Here is a 12177-nt window from a genome sequence, read left to right as displayed (position 1 = left end):
ACTATGGAAATTTATTTAGGGTCTAACAATCATTATACATTTTGGAGGCTCAATGTCTCATTATTAGCAGATATTCATACAAAAAGGGAAATTCAATTAGCTCTGGTTGAATACTTTGCCCTGAATGATAATGATACTGTCTCTCCTTCTGTGTTATGGGATGCGGGAAAAGCCACAATAAGAGGGAAAATTATATCTATAGGGTCGCAACTTAAAAAACAAAGACTAGCGAAACAACTTGAATTAGAGGATGAAATAAAAAGATTAGAGAGAGAACACAAAGAAAATAGAAAAGAGGAGACACTCAAAAAGTTGAAAGAGGTCAGGTTGAAACTGGATGAGGTATTAACATACAAAGCAGAGGGGGCTTTCAGGTTTATGAGTAGAAAATATTAAGAAATGGGAAATAAGGCAAGTAGACTACTGGCTTTTCAGCTTCGAAAGGCCCAGTCCAGTCGCGTAATCCCAAGAATTAGACACCCAGAAAACAATCAGATTGAAACACACCCAAAAGAAATATCACAAGCTTTTGCAAAATATTATGAACAACTATATAAATGTCTGATCCTAGAATCAAAGACAGAGAAAATTAAGGGATTTTTAAGCCCCTTAGAAATGACTAAATTGACAGATGAAGAAGCGACAAAATTAGTGGAGCCAATTAGAGAAGATGAAATAAAAGAAACTATAGCTAAACTCAAAAACAACAAATCACCGGGAGTAGATGGTTTTACGGGATAATATTATAAAGTTTTAGTGAGTGACCTCGCCCCGGTGTTATGTAAGGTGTATAACTATGGGGAAGGATCCCTTGCAGTGTCCTAGTTATCGTCCCATAAGCCTTTTGTGTGTGGACTATAAAATATTAACGTCAATTATAGCAACCAGAATACAAAAATACATAAAGAAATTAATTAAACCGGACCAGACAGGATTTATTACAGGACGCCATGGAACAAGTAATATAAGGAGGGTTTTAAATATACAGTCAATAGCAATTAAAAATAGACAGTCTTCGATGCTTCTCAGCTTGGACGCTGAGAAAGCATTTGATAGAATTGACCTAGAATTTCTTGAACATACGCTATTGGAAATGGGCTTTGGAGAAAAATTTACCAGTTGGATTCGTTTGCTTTATAAAGATCCCAAGTCGAGAGTGAAGATTAATGGTCATTGTTCTGATTTCTTCAGGGTGGAGAGGGGTGTGAGACAGGGAGACTCGTTGTCGCCGATCCTTTTCGCGATTAGCGTTGAACCTCTAGCAGAGGCTATTCGCCAAAATGAGGAGATTCAAGGGCTGACGGATGAGGAAGGGTCGGTTCAAAAAATAGCACTTTTTGCGGATGACATTTTGGTTATGATAAAACACCCACTTAACTCTATTCCAGCACTCATGCGTTGTCTTGGTGAATATGGGGAAATCTCAGGTTACAAAATTAATCTAAATAAATCAGAGGCAATGATGATCTCGGGAAATTGGCCCGTGCAACTAAATAATGTTGTCTCTTTTCGTTGGTCCAAGCAAGGATTTCGATACTTGGGAATTGTCATCACACCCCATCCCACGCAACTATTCAAAGCCAATTATGATAAACTACTTACACAAATAAGAGGTGACATGACACGTTGGGAGATCCTTCCTCTTTCTCTATTTGGTAGGGTTGAGACAACAAAAATGAATATACTTCCGAGACTCCTGTTTTTATTTCAAGCTTTACCAGTAAAAGTTCCAGTCTCTTTCTTCAAGACATTAAATAAATTGATCTCTAAATTCATTTGGCAGAACAAAAGACCCAGAATAAGACTTAAAACCTTGACCTTAGCAAAAGATAAGGGGGGTTTGGGCTTGCCCGATTTAAAAAACTATTATTGGGCTGCTCAGGTGGCTGCAATAGTGTCTTGGATAGCGAAAGACGAGGAAACGGGTTGGGTTAAGATAGAGCAGAGTACGACAAAGGGGATCACATTAGGTGTACTGCCGTTTATTAGTATTAAATCTATTACAGTAACAGACTTAAGATTGAGAATGAATGGATCAAACACAACCTGAAAGTGTGGGATACAGTTAAAAAATGGTTAGGGGGCCCAAATTCAATCTCGAGAGCCATGCCGATTTTAGGTAATCCAGAGTTCCCCCCTTCAATAGGGGATGGTGGGTACCCAACCCAGTCTCACACAAAAACGTACCCTGCCTACGTTGGTCCAAAGTGCAAAAACGTAGAGGGGCTACAATATTAGCCCTTGAAATGTATAACTGTTACGTTTTTTTAGCCCTTAAAACGTATAACTGTTACATTTTTCTGCCGATTCGTTTTGCGCCCAAGTCACGTGACTTTTAAGATTCTGGCCGTGATACCAACAAACACGGTGGACATTTTTCATTTTTGAGTGAAGAAAATCAATATTTTGAGTTAGTTTCTGCATAGAAATGCGTTTTGATTACATTTCTAGCAATACATATTTCACTTTCATAATATTCACTCAGTAAATGTATATAATCTCTTGCTTGCTCGTGGTTGCAAGGTTTTTTCAGATCTCGTCAGAATAATGTAAATCTGGAACGTTTTAAAAACGTGAAATGGTTACATTTTTGGTTGCTGTACACGCTGTGAAGAAAATCAATATTTTGAGTTAGTTTCTGCATAGAAATGCGTTTTGATTACATTTCTAGCAATACATATTTCACTTTCATAATATTCACTCAGTAAATGTATATAATCTCTTGCTTGCTCGTGGTTGCAAGGTTTTATCAGATCTCGTCAGAATAATGTAAATCTGGAACGTTTTAAAAACGTGAAATGGTTACATTTTTGGTTGCTGTACACGCTGTGAAGAAAATCAATATTTTGAGTTAGTTTCTGCATAGAAATGCGTTTTGATTACATTTCTAGCAATACATATTTCACTTTCATAATATTCACTCAGTAAATGTATATAATCTCTTGCTTGCTCGTGGTTGCAAGGTTTTTTCAGATCTCGTCAGAATAATGTAAATCTGGAACGTTTTAAAGACGTGAAAAATATCGAAAAGTACAGGTCTGATCTGCACCAAACTAACGTCTGTCTGATCAGGGGATGCCCCCAAACAACATATAAAAAATTCAGATTTCTATGACTTCTGCAACAGTGTTTCCTCTAAAACGTTCTGGCTGGTTAGGAGGGTGTAGAAACCTCTAGCTCTGAGAGCCTCCTGACTAATGGAACAGGGCCTATTTTGTGTCTTTTTTTGCATAGTTCACTAACGCCTTTAGCTAGGAGTCTGAATTTTTTATATGTTGTTTGGGGGCATCCCCTGATCAGACAGACGTTAGTTTGGTGCAGATCAGACCTGTACTTTTCGATGGGCGGGGCTTTAAAACGTCACCTTTTCCAACATTCGAACGGACACCGTTGCCACAATATTTGACCAAACCAAGTAAAACTTGACCTGTGGCCTCCATATGGGGCTTAAATTGGGCTTACCAAGTCTCAACTCTGTAAACCCTCTGCAATGCCAACTAGCTCTGTGGAAGTCGTACAGCCACAAGACCAAAAGATTCTAGCAAAGGGCCTTCTGCATTGCAACATAGTCAAAAATCAGCCTCCCAGCTCAAAGCGTTAGTGAATTATTCAAAAAACACACAAAAAAGGCACGAAAAAGGCACCACACACGGTGACCTTTGGCACTTCCGAAGGTCGCACGGGTCTGGACCTCGGCACAGTGGATGAGAGTCACCTCCTGATACAGAGTCTAGAATTTCAGCTTCCTAGCTCAAAGCGTTAGTGAACTATGCAAAAAAAGACACGAAATAGTCTTAGCAGGCCGAAAAGCAACAGACGCGGTGACCTTTGACACTTCCGAAGGTCACAGAGATCTGAAAATCCGCACAGTGGATGAAAGTCACCTCCTGATACAGAGTCTAGAATTTCAGCTTCCTAGCTCAAAGCGTTAGTGAACTATGCAAAAAAAGACACGAAATAGTCTTAGCAGGCCGAAAAGCAACAGACGGGGTGACCTTTGACACTTCCGAAGGTCACACAGATCTGAAAATCCGCACAGTGGATGAAAGTCACCTCTTGATACAGAGTCTAGAATTTCAGCTTCCTAGCTCAAAGCATTAGTGAACTGTTCAAAAATAGACACGAAATAGGCCTCATAACAATACATAACAAACCTCCTGTGTCTACTGAGCATTAATAACATCTCATAATCGAAGGAGAACTAATTAAAACGGATGTCCTTAACATGAACCTATTGTATTATTGAATTATCAAGGACACTTTCGTGTTTTTGTGTTTAGAAATGTTAAAATAGTTATATATAAATTAAAGCTGCAAGCAGCGATGAACGGGACCTCGCACGTGCAATTTGACTTGACTGATGATGATGATGATGATGGTGATGGTGATGATGATGATGGTGGTAGCGATGATGATGATGATGATGAGGATGATGATGATGATGATGATGATGATGATGATGATGATGATCACATATCGGCCAATCAGCTATTAGTATCACTTCCGCCGTAGGCTCTGCGTTGGTGTAACGCGGAACCATAAATCAGCCTGGAAGTTACACGTGTCATTTGTTGATGTTTTTTCCAGGATTCTGATTGGCTGGCATGATGCTCTCAGCGTGAAACAACTCTTTTTTTTCTCACAATCGAAGGGAAAAACATGAAAATTGGTGTGCAGGAAATTAACCCACTAATGTTGTGTAATTAACAATGATACAGTGGTGTTTCTGCCTTAAGAAATGTTGCAGATATCATTGTGAAAATCGCCGTTAACGTCAAAACGGACAGTTCAACAGTGTGTGTGTGTGTGTGTGTGTGTGTTTTTTTCTCTCGCACCGGAGCCACTCATCGTCTGCGCTCCGGGACCTCCCACTTTAGAAATTAAGCACTGGGCCTGGCATATATTTTAATAACGGGGCCATGCAAGAGAATTGGTGGTTTTATTACTCAAAGGAAGTAAAACAAGCACATGGTTCATACATTTCCGTCAATAAGATCCATTAAATGAGGGTAAAATAACCAAAATATATTTCTTGCTATGAATATGATAAAATCTGCTTTTCATGGCGAAACTATCTTAAAATATTGCAATTTAGACCGAGAATCAAAGAAATGGCAGCAATTTTATTTTTCCTCCACAGCCGAAAACTTGAAAGTCACGTGACAGAAACGAAACCTAACGAAACCTATTAAAATGAATGAGCCACGGAACGGTTTCACATCTCACGTTTTAGGAGGGCAAATCGTAACATTGGCCACGTTTTGCAATGTGGACCAACGTAGCCTGTACCACGTTTTCCTGTGAGACTGGGTTGAATATTGTAACCCCTCTACGTTTTTGCACTTTGGACCACCGTAGCCAGGGTATTCTGACGAAATCTGAAAAAACCTTGCAACCAGAGCAAGCAAGAGATTATGTACATTTATTGAGTGAATATTATGAAATTGAAATATGTATTGCTAGAAATGTAATCAAAACGCATTTCTATGCAGAAACTAACTCAAGATATTGATTTTTTTTCACAGCACTGTCCAGCAACCAAAAACGTAACGATTTCACGTTATTAAAAAGTTCCAGTTTTACATTATTCTGACGAGATCTGAAAAAACCTTGCAACCAGAGCAAGCAAGAGATTATCTACATTTATATATTGCTATAAATGTAATCAAATCGCATTTCAATGCAGAAACTAACTCAAAATATAGATTTTTTTCACTCAAAACTGAAAAATGTCCACCGTGTTTGTTAACTCAAAATATAGATTTTTTTCACTCAAAAATGAAAAATGTCCACCATGTTTGTTGGTATCACGGCCAGAATCTTAAAAGTCACGTGACTTGGACGCAAAACGAATAGGCAGAAAAATGTAACAGTTATACATTTCAAGGGCTAGAAAAATGTAACAGTTATACATTTCAAGGGCTAATATTGTAACCCCTCTACGTTTTTGCATTTGGACCAACGTAGCCTGTACCACGTTTTCCTGTGAGACTGGGTTGAATATTGTAACCCCTCTACGTTTTTGCACTTTGGACCACCGTAGCCAGGGTATTCTGACGAAATCTGAAAAAACCTTGCAACCAGAGCAAGCAAGAGATTATGTACATTTATTGAGTGAATATTATGAAAGTGAAATATGTATTGCTAGAAATGTAATCAAAACGCATTTCTATGCAGAAACTAACTCAAAATATTGATTTTTTCCACAGCGTGTCCAGCAACCAAAAATGTAACCATTTCACGTTATTAAAACGTTCCAGTTTTACATTATTCTGACGAGATCTGAAAAAACCTTGCAACCACGAGCAAGCAAGAGATTATATACATTTACTGAGTGAATATTATGAAAGTGAAATATGTATTGCTAGAAATGTAATCAAAACGCATTTCTATGCAGAAACTAACTCAAAATATTGATTTTCTTCACAGCGTGTACAGCAACCAAAAATGTAACGATTTCACGTCTTTAAAACGTTCCAGATTTACATTATTCTGACGAGATCTGAAAAAACCTTGCAACCACGAGCAAGCAAGAGATTATATACATTTACTGAGTGAATATTATGAAAGTGAAATATGTATTGCTAGAAATGTAATCAAAACGCATTTCTATGCAGAAACTAACTCAAAATATTGATTTTCTTCACAGCGTGTACAGCAACCAAAAATGTAACCATTTCACGTTTTTAAAACGTTCCAGATTTACATTATTCTGACGAGATCTGATAAAACCTTGCAACCACGAGCAAGCAAGAGATTATATACATTTACTGAGTGAATATTATGAAAGTGAAATATGTATTGCTAGAAATGTAATCAAAACGCATTTCTATGCAGAAACTAACTCAAAATATTGATTTTCTTCACAGCGTGTACAGCAACCAAAAATGTAACCATTTCACGTTTTTAAAACGTTCCAGATTTACATTATTCTGACGAGATCTGAAAAAACCTTGCAACCACGAGCAAGCAAGAGATTATATACATTTACTGAGTGAATATTATGAAAGTGAAATATGTATTGCTAGAAATGTAATCAAAACGCATTTCTATGCAGAAACTAACTCAAAATATTGATTTTCTTCACTCAAAAATGAAAAATGTCCACCGTGTTTGTTGGTATCACGGCCAGAATCTTAAAAGTCACGTGACTTGGGCGCAAAACGAATCGGCAGAAAAATGTAACAGTTATACGTTTTAAGGGCTAAAAAAACGTAACAGTTATACATTTCAAGGGCTAATATTGTAGCCCCTCTACGTTTTTGCACTTTGGACCAACGTAGGCAGGGTACGTTTTTGTGTGAGACTGGGTTGGGGTACCGGATATGGGCCAATAGGGGACTTATCACAATAAATCAATTATTTGATGGTACAGTGATTAAATCATTTAAACAACTTCAGGAACAATTTGGACTTGTATCAAATGATTTATACAGATATTTCCAAATAAGACACTATCTGACAAGCCACACGGAGAGAGAGACAGTTAGTAAAAGTTCAAATAAAATTGAACAATATTTTATTTCTATAATAGAGAAGGGTATCCCAAATAAAAAGCATGTATCTCAGATATATAAAAGAATCTCAACTGATACACAAAACACACTGAATATTAAGGAAAAATGGGAATTGGAACTAAATATTATAATCGAAGATAGTCTGTGGGAAGAATTATGTATGGACAGTCACAAGGGATTAAATAGTCAATTATGGAAAGAGTTTGATTGGAAATTAAAAATGAGATATTTTAACACTCCCCTGAATATTTCTTTGTTTGTCAAGACACCTTTGATTGAAATGTGTTGGAGGAATTGTGGAGGAATTGGGGATTACACGCATATCTTTTGGGATTGTCCAATAATTCAGGTGTTTTGGAAAAATGTCGAAGCAGAAATAAAAAATATTGTCAAGGTAAATGTTCCTCTGGATCCTATAGTGTATTTGTTGGGAGCTGTAGCAAAGGAAACGTATAACGCAGAACAGCGATATATTCTGCGGATTTTGTTACTGATTGCCAAGAAAATGATTACTGTGAATTGGAAGGACAGTAAATCACCGACAGTAACACAGTGGAAGCAGAGACTGAAGCAGGTATACATCATGGAACAGATGACCACAAGGCTACAAATGAAAATGGACACTTTTGACCAAAGATGGGGAGATGTTGTGTTGTATTTGGATACTGATAGAAATGGGTTGTAGTAAATGAAGGGGAATTGTCTTACAGTAATAAGTAATCTTGCTGTCTGTATTACTGTCGACTCAATATGCACTTTTTGATTGTCTGTGTAGGGGGAAATGTTCTGTTATTTGTGAAAAAGGAAAAAATAAAAAGTTATAAAAAAAAAAAAAAGACCGAAAAATGTGAAGCTTCCCTGCCGTGTGCATTGGCACACGCCTGTAATCCAAGATATTGCGAGGTTGAGGATGGTGGATTGTTTGAGCTCAGAGCTGCAGTGGACCATGCCGATCGCACAAGTTAAGGAATGACAGCGTATACATAGTTTAACAGACAATATTTGTTGTTTTTACCAATCCAATGATCATCACAAAAAAAGTTCAGTATTTGATATAAGACATAGGGGTAAATCCACAAAGAACAGATTGCGCCCGCAAATAGCGCTGTGAATTGCGCTGCATTAGCGCCCGCAATTTGCCCCACTTTAAGGTCCTATTCACAAAAGATTTTGCTCTAATGATATACCGGAGCAAACACGCCCATAAAGTTTTGCGGCTGAGTGCAATTTGCACTTGTCTGAGTGAGCGGAGCTGTTTCCAGTGTTCTCCATATTTCAGCACACAGATTGGTCCCTAATGAAAACTGCAGAGAGCACAATAGCCTCAACTTTCACGTAGAAAGATAGATAGATAGATAGATAGATAGATAGATAGATAGATAGATAGATAGATAGATAGATAGATAGATAGATAGATAGATAGATAGATAGATAGATAGATAGATAGATAGATAGATAGATAGATAGATAGATAGATAGATAGATAGATAGATAGATAGATAGATAGATAGATCCTTATTCATCTCCAAAGGGAAATTCAACCGTCCAGCAGCTCATCAAAACATAAACATAAAAATCAACCACACTTCCATTCAGACAATAAAAGCACATTCATAATATTAAAATAAACATATAAGGTTTTTAAACAAATATCATGTAAAGTGCAAACTAAAATATAGTCCAGTTGTGGCAGAGGTGAGTGTGTGAAACTGAGTTCAGGACGAGTTAAACAGTCTTATTGCTGCGGGGACGCAAGGATCTCCTGAACCGCTCCGTTCTGCAGCGCAGTGAGAGGAGCGACCGCTGCAGAACGGAGCGGTTCAGGAGATCCTTGCGTCCCCGCAGCAATAAGACTGTTTAACTTTAGCTATAAGCTAATAAGCTAATGAAATGTCAAATGTTAAGAGGCTGTGCGCATTTACGCACAAGGCACAGCACCAGTAACTTCATTAACACTGGATCGGGATCAGATCAGGATCTAATGGTAATTCATGTTCTGTGTTTTGCTACACACACCTACAGGTCAGCTGTTAAACACACACATTCTAGATTTATATGTTTATATGGTGGAATTGTTTGTAATAAAGCAGCCCCTTATGTATGGATGAATCCTGAGCTCCGTCCTGTTATTTTTATTTTTAAATCCGATAAGTCCACAACCTCACTTGATCTGATTGTCTACAGTCATGTCTGAATGTAGATTTCACCCTTAATATCATTCAGTATCACACAGGCTTGAATCATATTGAAGAGAGAGAGAAAAAGAGCTGCAGGGGGAGTGAAGAGTGATTTTGCGCGCAGTTTAATACACGCTTCTGAAAGGCGGTATTTGCTCCACTATTTTTGCGTGTGGCAAATAGCGCTTGCCTTTGTGAATAAGACGCTTTTTGCAATGAGGCTTATTTGCATAGAAAGGGGGCAATTTTGCGCCGATGCATGAATATTACCTAATTTGCATGCATGCGCAGACTGCCACTATTTGCTTGGCAGCGCAGTTTGTGGAGCAATTCCCCCTTTGCGGGTGCTTTGTGAATTAGACGCTCTCTTTTTGTCTCATTTGCACCGGTTTAGCGGCCGCAAAAGCCGCACAATCCTTTTGTGGATTTGGCCCATAGTCTTCAACATATCTTTGAAGCCTTGATGGCAGTGGTGGGATTTGAACCCACGCCTCTTCCGAGACTGGAGCCTAAATCCAGCATGGTTGTTGGTAACAGACGGGCTGGTCTGAGTATTTCAGAACCTGCCGATCTACTCGGATTTTCACGCAAAAACCTCTCTGGGGTTTACAGAGAATGGTCGCAAAATGACAAAATATCCAGTGAGCGGTAGTTCCTTGGGGGCAAATGCCTTGTGGATGCCAGAGGTCAGAAGAGAATGGCCAGACTGGTTGTAGCTGATAGAAAGGCAACAGTAACTCAAACAACCACTCGTTACAACTGAGGTATGCCGAAGAGCATCTCTGAACGCACAACACGTCAAACCTTAAGGCGGATGGGCCTCAGCAGCAGAGCCACACTGGGTACCACTCCTGTCAGCTAAGAACAGGAAACTGAGACTACATTTCACTCAGTCTCACCAAATTTGGACAACAGAAGTTTGAAAAAGGCTGCCTGGAATGATGGGTCTCAATATCGGCTGCGACATTCGGATGGTATGGTCAGAATTTGACATAAACAACAAGAAAGCATGGATCCATCATGCCTTGTATCAACAATGAATGCTGGTGGTGGTGGTGTAATGGTTTGGGGGATATTTTCCTGCCACTCTTTGAGCCCATCAGTACCAATTTAGCATTGTGCCAATGCCACAGCCTACCCGTTCATTGTTGCTGACCATGTCCATCCCTTTACGACCGCAGTGTACCCATTTTCTGATGGTTACTTCCAGCAGGATAACGCAACGTGTCATAAAGCCCGAATCATCTCAGACCGGTTTGTTGAACATGACATTGAGTTCATTGTCCTCAAATGGCCTCCACAGTCACCAGATCTCAAACCTATAGAACACCTTTGGGATGTGGTGGAAGGGGAGATTCACATCATGGATGTGCGGCCGACAAATCTGCAGCAACTGCGTTATGCCATCATCTCAATATGGACCAAACTCTCTGAGAAATGTTTCCAGTACCTTGTTAAATCTATGCCACGAAGGATTAACGCAGTTCTGAAGGGAAAAGGCCGTCCAACCCAGTACTAGCAAGGTGTACCTACTAAATTGGCCATTGATTGTATATAGACTCATCTCTAACCCTCAGGACACCATTGTTCAAAAGCAATCCGGCAAGATTGATCCAGTGCAAGTCCAGAAAAGCACTGATGTCCAAGTTAATTCAAAACAGAGCAAAGCAAAGAAGCAGCATTGTTGAGGTTAGGGTCCCCCAACATCTAGTCATCTAGTCGTGCCTTTTGCTGCAAAGCGGACAAACAAACCTCAGTCCCATTGAAATCCGGTTCTGCCCTGTGTTGCCGAAATTATGACGTTTATGTGCCACATCTGTGCGATGGTGGTATAGTGGTGAGCATAGCTGCCTTCGGAATTTTATGCAGACAGTCCAGGTCATAATTCACCCTGAAGTCCAGAAAAGCACTGATGTCCAAGTTAATTCAAAACAGAGCAAAGCAAAGAAGCAGCATTGTTGAGGTTAGGGTCCCCCAGCATCTAGTGGTCTAGTCCTGCCTTTTGCTGCGAAGCGGACAGACAAACCTCATTCCCATTGACTGCCTTCCAAGCAGTTGACCCGGGTTCGATTCCCGGCCATCGCAGCAGAATGTTTTTTGTGAAAAATCTGAATTTTCACATTTCAACATTCATCCATCAGGTTTGGATTTTGGAGGGATAGAAATAAAGAGCTGACTTCCACTGGATACAGGGCTGGTTATGCCACCTCACTATTTTCCTGTCAGGATCAACCTTTGAAGGGGATGTAGCTCAGTGGTAGAGCGCATGCTTCGCATGTATGAGGCCCCGGGTTCAATCCCCGGCATCTCCATTAATTGTGTTACTGCCGATCTACCGGGATTTTCGCGCAAAAACCTCTCTGGGGTTTACAGAGAATGCTCACAAAATATCCAGTGAGCTAATCAAATTTACCCTCTCTGTTTAAAGGTTAGGAATACTGTAGATATCTCAAACTGGAATTAGGTATAGTCATAATTTAACT

The 12177-nt window shown here is 39.3% G+C and overlaps 1 protein-coding gene and 2 non-coding genes across 3 annotated transcripts in view; all 3 read left to right on the top strand.

The window, feature by feature from the left end:
* LOC133418390 (NACHT, LRR and PYD domains-containing protein 4-like) overlaps window positions 1-12177 on the top strand; it is a 398000-nt gene that overhangs the window by 41407 nt on the left and 344416 nt on the right. The window lies entirely within an intron of this gene.
* On the top strand, window positions 11515-11779 carry trnar-ucg (transfer RNA arginine (anticodon UCG)). Its single transcript has 2 exons — window positions 11515-11551; window positions 11745-11779. It is a non-coding gene; the product is annotated as a tRNA-Arg (tRNA).
* Window positions 11935-12006, top strand: trnaa-cgc (transfer RNA alanine (anticodon CGC)). The gene has a single exon. It is a non-coding gene; the product is annotated as a tRNA-Ala (tRNA).

Source organism: Cololabis saira, chromosome 2 (genome assembly GCF_033807715.1).
Source record: "Cololabis saira isolate AMF1-May2022 chromosome 2, fColSai1.1, whole genome shotgun sequence".
Lineage (NCBI taxonomy): Eukaryota > Metazoa > Chordata > Actinopteri > Beloniformes > Belonidae > Cololabis > Cololabis saira.
The sequence above is the reverse complement of the archived record's forward strand: the minus strand, read 5'-3'. Positions and strand labels throughout refer to the sequence as shown.